Source organism: Heterodontus francisci, chromosome 27, assembly GCF_036365525.1.
Source record: "Heterodontus francisci isolate sHetFra1 chromosome 27, sHetFra1.hap1, whole genome shotgun sequence".
NCBI lineage: Eukaryota > Metazoa > Chordata > Chondrichthyes > Heterodontiformes > Heterodontidae > Heterodontus > Heterodontus francisci.
Genome location: NC_090397.1, coordinates 66,034,061 through 66,052,844, shown reverse-complemented (window position 1 = coordinate 66,052,844; position 18,784 = coordinate 66,034,061). Strand labels below are relative to the sequence as shown.

General features: G+C 41.6%; 1 protein-coding gene across 1 annotated transcript in view; it reads left to right on the top strand.

The window, feature by feature from the left end:
* The window catches only part of taf3 (TAF3 RNA polymerase II, TATA box binding protein (TBP)-associated facto), a 207,213-nt gene that overhangs the window by 16,143 nt on the left and 172,286 nt on the right, over positions 1-18,784 (top strand). The window lies entirely within an intron of this gene.

Sequence of the window (18,784 nt, the reverse complement as noted above, 5' to 3'; positions counted from 1 at the left end):
AGAAATAGGAGCAGGAGTAGGTCATGTGGCTCCTCGATCCTGCTCCGCTATTGAATAAAATCATGGCTGATCTGGCCTCACCTTTTATTCTGCTTAAAACTGCATCCATCCTGCAGACTTTTAACTTATGACTGGAGTAAGAATGAAAGAACTTGCATTTATATAGTACTTTATCATGTTCTTAAGTTGTTCACTACCAATGAATTACTTTTGAAGTGCAATCATGACAACCAATTTGTGCACAACAAGGCACCACAAACAGCAAATGAACAGAATGACCAATTAATTTGTTTTTGGTAGTGTTTCAGGGAGAATGTTTATTCTTTCACGAGATGTGGCAAGGCCAGCATTTATTGCCCATCCCTAATTGCCTTTGAGAAGGTGGTGGTGAGCCGCCACCTTGAATTGCTGCACTCCATGTGCTGTTAGGAAGGGAGTTGCAGGATCTTGACCCAGCGACAGTGAAGAAACGGCGATATAGTTCCAAGTCAGGATGGTGTGTGGCTTGGAGGAAACTTGCTGGTGGTGGTGTTCCCATGTGTCTGCTGCCCTTGTCCTTTTAGGTGGTAAAGGTTGTGGGTTTGGAAGGTGCAGAATTTTAACAATGTGGGCGAACACCTTGCTCATCTTTTATGTCTGTCTGAACTACTGGAATAGGCAGATAGAGCATCAGTTTAATATCATCTGAAATACACCACCTCCAACAATGTTGCATTCCTTCGGTACTGCAGTGAAGTGTAATCTAGATTATGCACTCAAGGTTTTAAAAAAGGGCTACTTTAAATCAAATAAAAACTTCAGTAAAGTGCTGGGTAGTATTTGAGGAATTAAAGGTTGTTCATGGAATCCATGATGATTGAGTACATTCCAAACGAGCAGCTGCAACTTACTTGATATTCTTTTATCTTACGCGGTCCATTGCTGTGCTGCATATCTGGGTGGGAATCTCTTCCCTAGTGGAAAAGATCCAATTCAGAACAAATGTGGAATTCCAGTTCAATTTGAATTAGAATTTGAAAAGAAATAAAGACCAATTAGATATTTTTAAGTTGGCCCTAACAACCCCACTGCCTTGTGGGCGTCTCGGGAGAGACCAAGGCTAAGGGAGTAAACCCTAACAGAAAATCCGGAGCAGAACCCCGTAGGCGGTCGTGTGTCACCTTTGGCATATTTCCGGCAGTTCCTGCAGCCATACCGGTGCCAAACGTCGTGCTCTGCACTCCTTTGGACCCCACCAGAAAGGCCAAGAGGAGGGTTTTGATGCTTGGGCAACTCTCAACCTCCATACATTCGTCCAGGCATGCGCCATGGAGAGGTCACTCCATAGTCGCCTTACAGCGACTGTAACAACATGGAAGGCAGCAGTTACGGGTTATAAGTCCAGCTCAATTGGCGTAGAGATTGGGCGCCACGGGTTGCCTTTGTCGGTGGGAGAGGACATCGCACCTCACTGAACAGGTACCGCAGCCTCAAACCAGACAGCCCCCGGTCAATAAGGTTCTGTCCCGCCACAGTCCACCTGCTTCAATGGGTGCTTGGAGCTCAGGGTCATTGCCCGAAAAGTGGACTGCAACACCGCACCAAACAACATGAAAAAAGGAAAGAAGGTACCAGCCCTTCGCTTTGCAAGCTGGAACGTCAGAACTATGTGTCCTGGCCTGTCGGAAGACCTTACACAAATCAACAATTCTCGGAAGACCGCCATCATTAACAACGAGCTCAGTAGACTCAATGTGGACATTGCAGCACTTCAGGAGACACGCCTCCCTGCGAGTGGATCTCTAGCAGAGCAAGACTACACCTTCTTCTGGCAGGGTAGGGATCCTGAAGATCCAAGACAGCATGGAGTGGGCTTCGCCATCAGAAACTCCTTGCTCAGCATGATAGAACCTCCCTCAAATGGCTCGGAACGCATACTGTCCATCTGACTGCTCACCGCCTCTGGTCCAGTACAGCTACTTAGCATCTACGCTCCAACACTTTGCTCTCCACCTGAAGCTAAAGACCAGTTCTACGAGGAACTCCATAATATCATTATTAGCATCCCCAACACCGAACACCTGTTCCTGCTGAGGGACTTTAATGCCAGGGTTGGGGCTGACCATGACTCATGGCCCTCCTGCCTTGGGCGCTATGGCGTTGGAAGGATGAATGAGAATGGACAGAGACTGCTTGAGTTGTGTACCTATCATAACCTCTGCATCACCAACTCGTTCTTTCAGACTAAACCCTGTCATCAGGTTTCATGGAGACACCCAAGATCACGTCGTTGGCACCAGCTAGACCTCATCATCATAAGGCGAGCCTCCTTAAACTGTTCAAATCACACGCAGCTTCCACAGTGCGGACTGTGACACCGACCACTCCCTGGTGTGCAGCAAGGTTAGACTCAAACCAAAGAAGCTGCATCACTCCAAGCAGAAGGGCCACCCGCGCATCAACACGAGCAGAATTTCTCATCCACAGATTTTTAGATTAGAGATGCAGCACTGAAACAGGCCCTTCGGCCCACCGAGTCTGTGCCGAACATCAACCACCCATTTATACTAATCCTACACTAATCCCATATTACTACCAAACATCCCCACCTGTTCCTATATTTCCCTACCACCTACCTAGACTAGTGACAATTTATAATGGCCAATTTACCTATCAACCTGCAAGTCTTTTGGCTTGTGGGAGGAAACCGGAGCACCCGGAGAAAACCCACGCAGACACAGGGAGAACTTGCAAACTCCACACAGGCAGTACCAGGAATCGAACCCGGGTCCCTGGAGCTGTGAGGCTGCGGTGCTAACCACTGCGCCACTGTGCCGCCCATAGCTGTTACAAAAATTTCTAAATTCACTTGTAAAAGCCCTTCAAAACACTCCCACAGGGGATGCTGAGACCAAGTGGGCCCACATCAGAGACGCCATCTATGACTCAGCTTTGACCACCTACGGCAAACATGCGAAGAGGATTGCAGACTGGTTTCAATCTCATATTGAAGAGCTGGTACCTGTCATAGCCGCTAAGCGCATTGCACTGTTGAACTACAAGAAAGCCCTCAGCGAGTTAACATCCGTAGCAGTTAAAGCAGCCAGAAGCACTGTACAAAGAACAGCCAGGCGCTGTGCAAATGACTACTGGCAACACCTATGCAGTCATATTCAGCTGTCCTCAGACACCGGAAACATCAGAGGAATGTATGATGGCATTAAGAGAGCTTTTGGGCCAACCATCAAGAAGATCGCCCCCCTCAAATCTAAATCAGGGGACATGATCACTGACCAACGCAAGCAAATGGACTGCTGGGTTGAGCACTACTAGAACTGTACTCCAGGGAGAATGTTGTCACTGAGAGTGCCCTCAATGCAGCCCAGCCTCCACCAGTCATGGATGAGCTGGGCGTACAGCCAACAAAATCGGAACTCAGTGATGCCATTGATTCTCTAGCCAGCGGAAAAGCCCCTGGGAAGGACAGCATTACCCCTGAAATAATCAAGAGTGCCAAGCCTGCTATACTCTCAGCACTACATGAACTGCTTTGCCTGTGCTGGGATGAGGGAGCAGTACCTCAGGACATGCGCGATGCCAATATCATCACCCTCTATAAAAACAAAGGTGACCGCGGTAACTGCAACAACTACCGTGGAATCTCCCTGCTCAGCATAGTGGGGAAAGTCTTTGCTCGAGTCGCTCTAAACAGGCTCCAGAAGCTGGCCAAGCACGTCTACCCTGAGGCACAGTGTGGCTTTCGTGCAGAGAGATCGACCGTTGACATGCTGTTCTCCCTTCGTCAGATACAGGAGAAATGCCGCGAACAACAGATGCCACTCTACATTGCTTTCATTGATCTCACCAAAGCCTTTGACCTCGTCAGCAGATGTGGTCTCTTCAGACTACTAGAAAAGATTGGATGTCCACCAAAGCTACTAAGTATCATCACCTCATTCCATGACAATATGAAAGGCACAATTCAGCATAGCGGCACCTCATCAGACCCCTTTCCTATCCTGAGTGGCGTGAAACAGGGCTGTGTTCTCGCACCCACACTGTTTGGGATTTTCTTCTCCCTGCTGCTCTCACATGCGTTCAGGTCTTCAGAAGAAGGAATTTTCCTCCACACAAGATCAGGGGGCAGGTTGTTCAAACTTGCCCGTCTAAGAGCGAAGACCAAAGTACGGAAAGTCCTCATCAGGGATCTCCTCTTTGCTGACGATGCCGCTTTAACATCTCACACTGAAGAGTGTCTGCAGAGTCTCATCGACAGGTTTGCGGCTGCCTGCAACGAATTTGGCCTAACCATCAGCCTCAAGAAAACGAACATCATGGGACAGGACGTCAGAAATGCTCCATCCATCAATATCGGCGACCACGTTCTGGAAGTGGTTCAAGAGTTCACCTACCTAGGCTCAACTATCACCAGTAACCTGTCTCTAGATGCAGAAATCAAGAAGCGCATGGGAAAGGCTTCCACTGCTATGTCCAGACTGGCCAAGAGAGTGTGGGAAAATGGCGCACTGAAACGGAACACAAAAGTCCGAGTGTATCAAGCCTGTGTCCTCAGTACCTTGCTCTATGGCAGGGAGGCCTGGACAACGTATGTCAGCCAAGAGCGATTCATTCCATCTTCGCTGCCTCTGGAGAATACTTGGCATCAGGTAGCAGGACCGTATCTCCAACACAGAAGTCCTTGAGGTGGCCAACATCCTCAGCTTATACACACTACTGAGTCAGCGGCGCTTGAGATGGCTTGGCCATGTGAGCCGCATGGAAGATGGCAGGATCCCCAAAGACACATTGTACAGCGAGCTCACCACTGGTATCAGACCCACCGGCCGTCCATGTCTCCGCTTTAAAGACGTCTGCAAACGCGACATGAAGTCCTGTGACATTGATCACAAGTCGTGGGAGTCAGTTGCCAGCGATCGCCAGAACTGGCGGGCAGCCATAAAGGTGGGGCTAAAGTGTGGCGAGTCGAAGAGACTTAGTGGTTGGCAGGAAAAAAGACAAGCGCAAGGTGAGAGCCAACTGTGAAACAGCCCCGACAAACAAATATTTCTGCAGCACCTGTGGAAAAGCCTGTCACTCTAGAATTGGCCTTTATAGCCATTCCAGGCGCTGCTCCACAAACCTCTGACCACCTCCAGGCGCTTACCCATTGTCTCTCGAGATAAGGAGGCCAAAGAAGAAGTTCAAACATCTTACTAAAACTACAAGTATTTGTTAGCTGCTGGGAGCACAATAATCAGAATTCTCAGAGATGAAAAGGTGTTGGTGGAACCTAAATCAGATTACTCTTCTATGCTGAGTACTTACTATAAGATGCAATTATGCAGTGTGCTTATGCTTTCAGGATGCTCTAGCTGCTATTTTCTAGAAGCTAAGGGTTTTATTTGTACATTTTTTTAGTTTAGGAAAGTGCACTTTAAGCTTATAAATTATCCAAATTTGTAACTGTTTTCTGTGCCATTCTATGTAATCGGTACATGGTACTCTTATATCAACTTATCTCAGTTGGCATTCTCTGACCTCTGGGTTCGGTGATTGTGGGTTTAAGACACACTCCAGTCTTTGAGCACACAACTTTGATTGGCTATCCAGTACAATATTGAGGGAGTACTGCATTGCCAGTGGTGCCATCCTTCAGATGAGACTTTAAACAGGGGACTAGTCTTCTCAGGTGAATGTTAAAGATCCCATGGATCTTGCTGTGTGCAAAATTGACTGACCTGTTTGCCATAACAATGGTCATGCACTTCAAAGTAATTCATTATATATTTGATTTTATTTATTCTTGGAATGTGGCGACACTGACAAGGCATGATTTATTGTCGATCCCTGAGGGCATTAAGAGTCAAGCATGTGGTGTGGGAGTAGATTCACAGTTGGGTATGAATGAGTGGCAGTTTCCTCTCCCTGAAGGAATTAGAGAAACAGCTGTGTTTTTATAACACTGTGGCAGCATTCATTGTCATTTTTCTTTTTGGTGCCAGTGTACAAATTACCAGATTTATTGAATTCACTGTCACAGTTTGTCATAAGGGGTTTTGAACTCATGACCTTAGATTATTTGTGCAGTCTAACCAATCAGTGTACCTTCTATATGTGAATTGCTTGAGATTTTCCACTAGACGTAAAAACGTGCTGTTAAAATGCAAGTCTTGAAGAAACTGTCTGCAGACTTTACTGACATTTACATGTGATTAGATCATTTACAATTTGCGTTTCGAAATGTATCAAATTGGCTGGCTTGACGTTATTCAGTCAAATGTTTTGATTAACTACTTTAACCTACTCGGAATTTCTTGCTTACTATATAAACTTTACAATGCTGCAGCACTTGACCAAAAAAGTCAAAGACAGTGTTGAGTTGTGCAGGGCTTGTATCTATGGCACCAATTCTGCACAGTATTAGGCAGAGAGCAATTTTAGTGATTTGACCTTATCCAATGAACTTTAATCCTACACATGCACAGAACTATCCCACATATTGCAAGTTTGAAGCCATGCTACGTGGAGTAGTTAATACAGTTTTGAGTTCAGATATTTTTGCCTAAGAAGGTTGATGTCTGATTATCCAACATTTTTCTTAGTTTGTAACACAATGAAACAAGTGCAGTAGATATATGTAAAGGCAAATAAATTGAGCAACTTTGAATTTCATAAATAAGGTATTCCGTATAATTTGCATCAAAAAATGTTTGTTAATATAACCTTATAGTAAAAGCTTAATGTTTAATCATCATATCATTCATTTCATTGCAATTTTATCTAAATGTGGCCTTGCTGTGTTATGCATTTCCTGCTAAGAAACCCGACAGTGTGTTTTTCTGTTTCTGCAAAATTCAATCCTTCAGTTGGGAGTTTCTGAGAGAAGGCTGAGGTAAGTCTTTAATTCCTTCCTCTGCTCAATGCCTCCTCGTAACAGAAGAGTTGAGAGTAGCCGTTCAGCGTTTTTATTGAATTCTGCCAACTCATTTTCAGTACAACTCTCAGGCTGTTAAAAAGATTAATGCCCTAGTGCACATTATATGGACTAAGAGGGTCCAAGCTTTCTGTCTTTGTTCACCACTTAAGTGTGAGCCTCTGGAGCCACATAGAAAGTTTAAATCAACATTTTCATTAACTTGCAAGAAAGTCAAGCCATAGATTCTAACAAATATTAGTGTACTGATTGAGAATTCATTCACTAATAATAAAAAAAGAAAGGCTTGCATTTATATTGGACCTTTCATGACCTCAGGATGTCCCATAGCAGTTTACAGCCAGTGAAGTACTTCTGAAGTGTAGTCACTGTTGTAATGTAGGAAATGCAGCAGCCAATTTGCACAGCTGTTTCCTTCGAATAGTGCCATGGAATCTTTTACGTCCACCTAAGAGGCCAGATGGTTTAGCATCACGTGTGAAAGATGGCTCCTTCCACATTGCAGCACTCCCTCAATACTGCACTGGAGTGCTGTTCTAGATTTTATAGGCTCAAGACCCTGGAATGGGACTTGAGCTTCTGGCTCCGAGGTGAGCGTGCTACCCGTGAACCACAGCTGTTAATGAGACAGCACTGCTAAGATCAGCTGTTTATAAGCCTTCAGGCTCAGGAAATTAAAACAGAACAAATCAGTGAGTAAGCAATGTAAGTACAAATGGAACAGAGTTGCTTGAGATTTGTAAGCCAGATTGTCAGGAGCATTGCAAGCTCTTGAATAATAGTTTGGGCATCCCTGATTGGAGATACTGTATTACAAATGTATACACTAGTTACAATTTTGTGCTTCATTCTTGTATACATTTTTGAATGCCGTAACTGTTATTTTTCTTCCACAGTTACTTTATGTCTCCTGGAAAAGTAGTCGTGGTTTCTTACATTGGCATGGTTAAAACCAGAGAAAATTATAAAATCTGAAAATTTACTTACTCAAGATTGATTTTGCATTTAACTGCAGAACAGTGGGAGTTAATTGTGAATTTTGCATTCTTACCAGCATCTTTGGGAAAACAAATGCCTCAGAAACTGCAGCTACAGACTTTATTGAATGTTGTTAAATTAAAATGGTCTGGTGTTTTGATCTGATCTAATAACCTGACAATAATCAACTAGTCTTTTCTGATAAAAGACTGCTGAACTTTTATCACACTTATATAAGGTCTGATTTGGAGTAAAATTCTTGTGTTTTTCTTTCTAAAATATGATGAGCAGATCAATTCTCCAAATCAGGTTAAACTGTAATCCTTGCCTCCAACGAAAAAGGTTGGGAATTCTCTTCAGTGTATCTCTCTCCATGGTCGTTTTTCTCCTTTCTCACGCATAACAAGACAATAACGCTCTGTCTCACTGCTAGGTCAGGAATTGAAAACAAATTATATGAAATACAGTATAAACAGCTTTCCTAGTAATCAATAAAAAAAAGAATTCTGCTTTTGTCAAATTTTAATTGCATTGCATGATGTCATTGTGTGACATGGACATGGCGAGCACTGATGGTATCAGCTGTCCCAAAACAGCAAATGAACCTTTAATTGGTTCCAGGAAGAAAATCTAAGGCTGTGTTAACAATCTTGGGCCATCTAAAATTCCTCAAAGTTTTCTTGCAGTTTCTATCATCTGAAACTTTTAGGTACTACCTTAAAATCACTGTCAAGCATCTATCATTCTGTACTAGTGTACTGTCTATAAGGTTTGTTGTTTCTGTGTGTCAGGCACTCAAATAAATATTCATATTGCAGTAGTTAGAATTATATAGAATGTCACTAACAAAGGGTGTCAGATAAATTGATTTGTATTTTGTTGGTAAAGATTAGTGAGCACACTGCACAATATGAACAGTGTGTTTCAAAAAACTTTGTAACCAATTTTCTCTTAAGCTGTTTACTGCAATGTTTATCATAAGTTGCCTTCTGCCTGGCAGAAAAGTAGGTTTAAAGAAACTTGAGCTGCTTTTACTGCTGTGATGTGCAGCGCCCGCAGTAGAGATTATCATTAAGTGATTTGCAAACTATTTGATGAAGATGTTAATATAAAAGGGAATCCAAAAATCTTCTACTGGCATGTAAATAGTGAGAGGCGGGGTGGGGCGTATTAGGGACAAAGAGGGTGATGTATGCTTAGAAGTGCAGGGCAAGGCTAGAATACTTAATGAGTACTTTGCATCGGCGTTTACTAAGGAAGAGGATGCTGACAAAATATTGGTAGAAGCGGATATGGTCAAGGTAATGGATGGGGTGAAGATTGATAGGAAGGATGCACTGAAAAGGCTGGCTATGCTCAGAGTGGATAAGTCACCTGGTCTGGATGGCTTGCGCCCCAGGTTGCTAAAGAAAGTGGGATTGTAGATAGCGGAAGGGCTTGCCATAATTTTCCAGTTTTCCCTTAATACAGGGGAGGTGCTAGAGGATTGGAGAGTGGCAGATGTGACATCCTTATTTGAGAAAGGGTGTAAAGATTACCGGCTGGTCAGTTTATCATCACTGGTGGGTAAAGTTTTAGAAACAATGATCAGGAAAAATAAGCAACAGGCACTTGGAGAGGTTTGAGTTAATTGAGGAGAGCCAGCATAGATTTGTAAAAGGCAGATCATGTTTGACTAATCGCATTGAATTTTTTTTGATGAAGTAACAGAGAAGGTTGGTAAAGGGAAAGAATGGATGTCTGTATGGATTTTACGAAAGTTTTGACAAAGTACCACATAAAAGACTGGTTAACAAAGTTGAGGCTCATGGAAAAGGAGGGTCAGTGTCAGCTTGGATAAAAAAATTGGCTTCAGGACAGAAAAGAACGTGTTGTGGTAATCGGTTATTTTTCAGATTGGAGGATGGTAAACAGTGGTGTTCCCCAAGATTGTACTAAGTCTGCTGCTTTTTTGATATATATAAATGACTTGGATATTGGAAAAATTGTAAAATTTCTGCCAGGCAGAAGGCAACTTATGATAAACATTGCAGTAAACAGCTTAAGAGAAAATTGGTTACAAAGTTTTTTGAAACACACTGTTCATATTGTGCAGTGTGCTCACTAATCTTTACCAACAAAATACAAATCAATTTATCTGACACCCTTTGTTAGTGACATTCTATATAATTCTAACTACTGCAATATGAATATTTATTTGAGTGCCTGACACACAGAAACAACAAACCTTATAGACAGTACACTAGTACAGAATGATAGATGCTTGACAGTGATTTTAAGGTAGTACCTAAAAGTTTCAGATGATAGAAACTGCAAGAAAACTTTGAGGAATTTTAGATGGCCCAAGATTGTTAACACAGCCTTAGATGTGGCAGACAGTGAAGATGATACCAATTGACTGCAACAGGACATAGGCTAGCAGAATGGGCAGATGGAATTTAATACAGAGAAGTGTGAGGTGACACATTTTGGTAGAAGTGATAGGGAGAGGCAATATAAACTTAATGGCACAGTTCTAAAGAGTGTTCAGGGCCATAGTGACCCTGTTCATAGATCTTTGAAAGTGGCAGGACATATTGAGAGAATGGTTAGCAAAGCATATGGGATCTTGGGCTTCATAAATAGAGGTATTGAGTACAAAATCAGGAAAGTTATGTTGAATCTTTATAAAGCTCTGGTTAGGCCACAACAACAACTTATATTTATGTAGCCCTTTAATGTAATAAAATGTCCCAAGGCACTTCACAGGAGCATTATAAAACAAAATAGGACACCAAGCCACACAGGTGACATTAGGTCAGATGACCAAAAGCTTGATCAAAGAAGTAGGTTTTAAGGAGTGTCTTAAAGGAGTAAAGTGAGGTGAAGTGAAGGCATTCCAGACTTTAGGGCCTAGGCAACTAAAGGAGTGACCACCAGTGGTGGAGCGATTAAAATCGGAGATGCTCAAAAGGCCAGAATTAGATGAATGCAGATATCTCAGAGGGTTGTTGGGCTGGAGGAGATTACAGATATAGGCAGGGTTGAGGCCACGGAACGATTTGAAAACAGATATGTGATTTTTAAAATCAGGACATTGCCTGACAAGGATCCACTGTAAGCCAGCAAGCACAGGGGTGATAAGTGAACGGGAGTTGGTGCGAGTTAGGACATGGGCAGCAGAGTTTTGGATGACCTCAAATATACGGAGGGTAAAATGTTGGGAGACCAGCCAGGAATATCCAAGTCTAGAGGTAACAAAGGCATGAATGAGGGTTTCAGCAGTCGATGAGCTGAGCCAGGGGCGATGCTGGGCGACGTTACAGAGGTGGAAATAGGCAGTCTTAGTGATGGCGCGACTATGAGGTCTCGGGGTCCAATGTGACATCAAGGTTGCAAACAGACTGGTTTAATCTTGGACTTGCCAAGAAGAGGAATGGAATCGGTAGCTAGGGAATGGAGTTTGTAGCGGCCACCGAAAACAGTGACTCAGTCTTCTGAGTATTTAATTGGAGGAAATTTCTGTTTATCCAGTACTGGATGTCGGGCAGTCAGTCTGATAATTTAGCAACAGCGGAGGAATTGAGAGAGCTGGTGGTGAGGTAGAACTGGGTGTCATCAGCATACATGTGAAAACTAGCGCTGTGCTTTCAGACGATATTCCCTAGGGGCAGCATGTAGATGAGAAATAGGAGGGAGCCAAGGAAAGATCCTTGGGGGACATCAGAAGTAATGATGTGGGAGCTGGAAGAGAAGCCTTTGTAAGTGATACTCTGGCTACAGTTAGAAAGATAAGAATGGAATCAGGTGAGAGCAGCCCCGCTCAGCTGGGCAGCAGTGGACGTGTTGGAGGAGTATGGTGTTATCAGTCGTGTCAAAGGCTGAAGACGGGTCAAGAAGGATGAGGAGGGAAAGTTTATTTTTGTCTCAGTCGTATAGGATGTCAGTTGTGACTTTGATAAGAGCTGTTTCAATACTGTGGCAGGGCAAAAACCTGATAGGAAGGATTCAAACTTGGAGTTCCGCTAAAGATGGGAACGGATTTGGGAGTTGATAACACGTTCAAGGACTTTGGCGTGGAAAGGGTAGTTAGAGGAGAGAGGGACAACACCTGAAGAGAGAGAACTGTTAACAGTATTGGCTAACATGGGATCAGGGTGGGGAGGTTGGTGGTCAGCAATTTAGTGGGAATAGGATCGAAGGAGTTCGAGTATAGTGTCTAGTTATGGTCACACTTTAGGAAGGATGTGAGGGTGCTTGAGAGGATACAGAGAAGATTTACCAGAATAGTTCCAGGGATGAGGGATTTTAGCTACAAGGTTAGGTTGGGGAAGCTGGGGTTGTTCTCCTTGGTGCAAAGGAGATTGAGTGGGTATTTGATGGAGGTGTACAAGATTACGATAGGTTTAGATAAGGTAGACAAAGAATAGCTATTCCAATTAGCTGATGGTACAAGGACTAGGGGAGATGCAGAGGGAATGTGAAGAAGAACGTTTTTAAGCAACAAGTGGTAATGACCTGGAACACGCTACCTACGAGGGTTGTGGAAGCGGAGACAATAAATGCTTTCAAAAGAAAATTGGATGGGCGCTTGAGGGAATAAACCTGCAGGGCTACTAGGATAAAGCAGGGTATTGGGACTGATTGGATTGCTCTACAGAGAGCAGACATGGACTTGATGGCTGAATGGCCTCCTTCTGTGTCATAATGACTCTGTAAGTCGAAGATGTATAGTCTGCCAGTTTTAAATAAAGCCTGACTGGCTTAATATGTTCTACAAACATGTCAGCAGCCCTTGAAAAATTTTTTTTTTTAGATAAGTCTAACTCTTTGGAAGATTGAACAAGAGTCCAGATTTTAATCTGACAGAAGGTTGGGAAGGAATAAGATTTGTATCTGAAAGTTGAAGCTTCTTAATTTGTATGAATGAAGCTAAAAATTCTTGCGTGCGTGGAAGACCAAACAATGTGGTTTGAGTAGGATGGGCTATTCTAATTAAAAATGTTTGTTGCCATAACTTAATACAAGGATTTACTTTGCTGTGCAGTGAGATTTCTTCAGGACCTCTGCTGCGACAGATAACCGGTGGGACCACTTAGTGGAAAATCTCACCTTTTGGAAAAATAATGATTTTAGATGGATACCAAAATGAAATATCTGAAGTGAGTCGATACTTTGGATTACTTGATGACTTGGCAGCCGAAGTATTGGGTTTACTTGTGATCAAATAGCCAGTATTTAGGCAAATAGGAATAGGTCATTTTATCCATCAAGGCTGTTCTGCCATTTCTGCTAGCCATAGTAGTGCTGATTTTTTAAAAACTCACAATTCCCTGCCTTTTCTGCATTTTCATTAATAGCCGCCTTAAGTAAGTAGAAGTTTTCCATGCATTAATATGTTTAGCTGTGAGTTTAAAATGTTCTTTCCCAATTTATTCTCCTCCCAGCCTGTCTTCAGGCGCTGACAGTTGTTGGGATATGAGTGTTCAGCACCATCAGTACTCCAGAAACTGGCTCCAGAAACCATTCTTCAAATGTGTTTCTGGGCAAAGAGTATTGAAGACTAATGGACCTTTCCAAGGCACCAAACCATGGCCAATTACATTGGTTTTAGTCGGCTGATCTAGAGTTTATACTGTCACAGATAATTCACAGAAGTTACAACAGACACGGAGGACAGTGCTGAAATGTCATCAATTTTTAACCTATGGAGAGTGCAGATAGAAGCGATTGCTCATTCACTGCAGGTTACGGCACACCAATTTACTGACTACAATACAGCCTTAAAGCAATAGCAAAAATTAAGAGCCTTAAGATTCTTCGTAATACATGCTCCAAATTGTTGCACATTACCTGTAGGTCTTCAAAATTTTATATCCTGTCCAACCTCGAGAATAAATGAAGAATTTGATGTAGAAGAAAATTGTAGAATATATTCTTTAATTGAATAAAGATGATGTATAGAGTCATTTTATTGAATTGCAGAATCTGATGATTCCCAGTTTTCTAAATTAGTTCACATATCTGCATTTGATAGAGAGAGTCTGGAGACCATTTAAATGGATATGAGATGGTGAAGGTGCAAAAGGCCAGAAATGTTATCATCACTGCTGCCATTAAACACAACAGATGGTACTGTGGACATTAATAGTATTTGACAGAGGATAGAGTTGTCTTAAGTTCCAATATCATTGTCATTCTTCAATTTAACTAAAATTTGATCTTCCATCTGAGCATTGTGCCTACATCCACCAGAGCACAGTATATTTTTACTTCCATGGCCATTTCAATTAAAAACTGCTATAAGCACTGGGAAATGTTGAGGGGATGATATTTTTTACTGCGTGTATTCTTTTGTTAATGTTTTGTGTAACTGCTACATATTGACTGTCCCTTTTTGTCCAGGGTGCTTCAGAAATTAGGACAGATGTTAACTCACAGGATAGTAAATGGCTGGCAGTGTGTTGATGACTGATCCTTCAGTTATTCTGATATAAGCCACAGTATAAATTTTGAATGCACTGTCAATTATGTTTTCTAACCAAGCGTTATTTTTTTAAATGGCTCTCACTTGGTAAGAGCATGGTGACATAGGTGAAAGGATAATAATATAGCTGTGTATTCTAATAAACAGTGGCCCGGAATTTGTGGTTGTAATGACGTTGAAACTGTCGGCGCTCGTTGTCATTACTGAATAAAACTGACAGCACCCTCCGCCATCCACACATGCTCAGGTTGGCATCAACCTGCTTGACGACTTCACTGTTGGTGAACGACACAGATCCCCTATATTCAAAGTCGCGTAGAAATCGATGCTCTAGAGCCCACTAAATCTTTCTTCGAGATCAGCGATGAGCGCTGTCCCTTCACCCCTGATTGCAAAATCCAGGCCAATGCTATTTTTCTGAGAAATCAAGTCAAGGCACTGACATTGCCATGGTTTAAAAGAGAAGAGTTAAATCAGGAAGTAGTAATTAGGTGACATTAAGCTTCTACTTGAAAAGCCAGGGGAAAGAAAGATGGAGTGAGGTAAAGAATGTAACAGTTTTGACCTCCTAAGAAAGAATGAGTTAGTAGGAGACTATGTGATGAGTCTTGATTTTAGTACACTGGGGATGTTAGGAGTAACAGCAACATGCAGTCCAGCATATTTGGAGCATTGCAGGAACAAGAGGAATGTTCAGAGAAGCACTGAGCATAGTAGTAATGCCTTCAGCCCTTATATCACTCGTAGTGTGACTAGTTTGTTTGCAGTAATTGCCTACTGCACAGATATACTCCTAATATTTTTGCATTCATGTTAACAACCATAATTATGAACAGCTTTATGTACTTGAATGAATCTAGTATTAGTCACTGATTCCAGGATATGAATGTAACTTAATCGAAACATTTAGGTAGTTGCCAAAGATTTTCTAAAGTTAAAGAATATTCTAAGCAGTAGGTAGGTAAATTGGGGTGGTAAGAATCTGAAGGCATGGGCTTTTAGGACATTGATTTTCTCGAGGTTTTTGAAAGCAGGTGAGGAAGCAAGGCAAAATGATCTTGGAAGAGAGCTCCAGAGGGTAGAGTTGTAATGGCTTAAAGATCAGTTTCCAATGGTGAAGAAGAGGGGACAAGCAATCATTCAGTGTCCGAGATGCAGGGAGAGTAAACTGTGACATATGTCAAGAGAAAAATCCCCATATAGAGTGGGATAAGAACACAGAAGGATTTGACAATAAGGACTCTTGGGGAACTTGAAGACTGTTTGCTGGTTCATGGAGAGCCAAGCAAATGCTGATAGGCATGTGGGGAAAACAGTGAAGGAAGAAAGCCCAATCGGCAGATCAAACCCTTTCCATACACAGGTGATGTACCATTTACCCCATCGTAAACATAATTCACTTAGTTAATATCCAGGAGCTTCTGAAGGTGTTTCCCTGAACCCCTAAATTAATCAAGAAAAATGTCTGAATATTTATCCATTTCTCCCATCTCCAATATTCAGCCCTAGTTGATTGTTTTATGTGAATGATGTTTGCTTGATTCAGCAGAAAACCTGTGTTCTGTGGTGTAGCTGATTTCAAACCAGACGTTGCCCATTCTTTACTCAGTAGTTAGTGCTGCATTAACTGCTTTTTCTGGGTGTTTTTTTCACATGTTCATCACACCGAGACAAAAATAGGATTTTTTCATCTCTAGTCTCCTGTCAGGCTCCGTCATTTCTAATTGTGCCCTCTAGTACTACAGACAAGCCCAAGTTATATATCATTCTCATATCTACTTTGTCTGTTTCTTATCTTCTTTATTTTAAAGACCTAGAGTTTGAGACACTGGTAAATTTTCTGTTCTGCTGAGAATGAATCTTCTGATGAATCTGAATGAAAATGAGACTACACTGGCAAAATGAAGAATAAGTATTGTGATGTTGAAATTTGAAATGCTGGCCCTTGCTGGCAAGCAAGAAATGCTAGGAGACCATAAAGCTAACCAGCCTTTTGTAAAGAAGAAACAATGCATTTAGGTGAGTCAAATGATTAGGAATTAATGAGAATGTCTGGCAGAATTCCACTCAAGTGATTAACTTTGGGTTTTAATATGAATATGGAATATTCAGGACATAAAAAGCATGTTCAGCATCGTACTGTGAAAGACAAAATAATGGAAGGCAGGTACACCACTGCAGATGTACAGAAGTGATGATGCCTTTAAAAACAAAATCTAAGGTGGTTTCATGTAAAGTCAGTTCTTGGTAAATATTGCTTTTTGAAACAAACAAGTGCGCACAATGATTTTCTTAATACTTATCCAGCTGTAGGATATGTTTGCTAACACAAACTTAGCTGTTCAAGTAAATTCCGTTATGCATTTTCATTTTCCAGTTACATATACAACATTTCATTTTCAAGTGTTTTTCAATTATGAAGTACTGTAGGTTGTTTCGACACCTGCAGGTGGCAGTCTTAGCTCAGATTTGGTCACACTTGTGAGCTAATAGCCATTGTTATTGAAGCAAAAAGTGGCCCAGTTGAGATTCTGATTCAGCAGACCCAATAAAGTGCAGGGAAAATGTAGATGAGTCTGGAACAGGTGATGTGTAAACAAATTCTCTGAAAAATTAATTTAAAAGTTCAGACATATTATTCTACAAAATGTAACCATTAGCATACCAGATATGGGATTACCAGAATGTTTAGTTGTGTATTAATATAGAACTCTTTCACTCCAGCACAATTATCATTTAAAGATTTTTTTAAAGGTCTCTTTTTTTTCCCTCTGTAGGCTGTGATCTATGAGAGTGAGATCTCTGCCAATGCTACTGTTCACCTGCTGGGAGATGCTCCTTCCCATTTACTTATCTTTCATTCTAAAGAAATTCCTCATCTCTGCTTGGTACTTCCCCAGAACAGCAATTCTCCCATTGGGGAATCGGCAATGAAGCCCTGATCGCTGTATTCTCTGGTTTCTACACTTGTATTATATGCCAAATAAAAACAGAAAAGTTGGAAGTGCACAGAGGGTCAGTAAATATCTGTGGAAAGAAAAAAATTGGTTATGACATTTTGGATGTATATCCTTCATCAGAGCTGAAAAGTCATAATGTGCCTTTTATTTTCATAGATGCTAACTGATCTGCTGTGTAGTTCCAACCCTTTGTTTTTATTTTAGATTCCCAACACTTGCAGTTTTTCTTCATATTTAAATTCAATTTGTGAAAGTTTACCAACTTATTTATAAACTGGTTATTAATCTCCCTTTGAGTTTAGGAAGATTATTTCAAATAGATTTATAAATGGATCTTCAAACTTTGCCTCATGATTGTAGTCTTGAGATTAGCAATGATCCTTTCCGCAATATAACTCCGTCTGCTGCCGCTGTAATTGCCAAACTGAATTAACCAATTTCTGAATCTATATTGGAATATGTGGTAGGTGTCTAAACAAATTGTAAGCTTAAGCTGAGTCTGCTAGCTCTGGAAATGATCACAACATGCAAGGACACCATTAGTGCTGTATTCTGACAAAATGAGAAGTATGATACTATCAGGTTTTTACGGCGGACGTTGCTTCTAGAAAGGGGATTATTGAAAGATGGGCTGCGGCAATGCTTGGAATTTTCATCTTCCAGGAAAACTTTAACAAATGAAGCTGGAAATGTTGGCACCTTGTTTTATACCAATTCTCAAATTTGACACTAGCCAATGAAAATCTTATCTGCTTTTACGGAAGATTAAATTAGGTGCTAAAGCCACCTTAAAATTATATATTAGTGTTGTATAGTGAATTATCAATCTGTATTTCATAGTATCCATCCCTAATCATTCAAGAAGGATAAATTCTGTTGTCCATCCAATCTTAGCATTATTACAGCGAGATCAATATTGTCAAGAGATATGCAGAATGCCAAAAATATTAAAGAAACAATGTACCAGGCTGATCTTTTTAGCTACATTTAATTAGTATTAACCACAATAACTTAATCCATTTTTAAAGTTGAAAAATGTTTTGTTTACATGGGAGGTCTTGAATTTAAAAGGGAAACTAATTATGGCACATTTACGTTTAAGTTAGTGTCCTTGGCTGGGGGTGGGGGGGCCTGGGGCCAGGGGGTGGTGGCACTGAAACTGAGACCTGTGACCTCTGAGTGCTGCTGTTTCCTATTTACCTTTCTTGCTGCCACTACTACAAATCAAGATTCATTAGAGGCCAGAAACCCGCTATTAATGCTGCGAGGCAATGGAATCTGCCTCTGCATGTTTACAGATAATAGGAGACCTGACATTAGCTTGCAGGGCCCAGGACAACATGGGTGTCTCATGCTGCTGGGACTATGGAGGTCCCATACTTTATATTAGAGTGCCATCAATGGTAGAATATGGCCTGCCTACCTGTCACTGATACCATTGCTTTAAAATAAAAGTGCCTACACTTA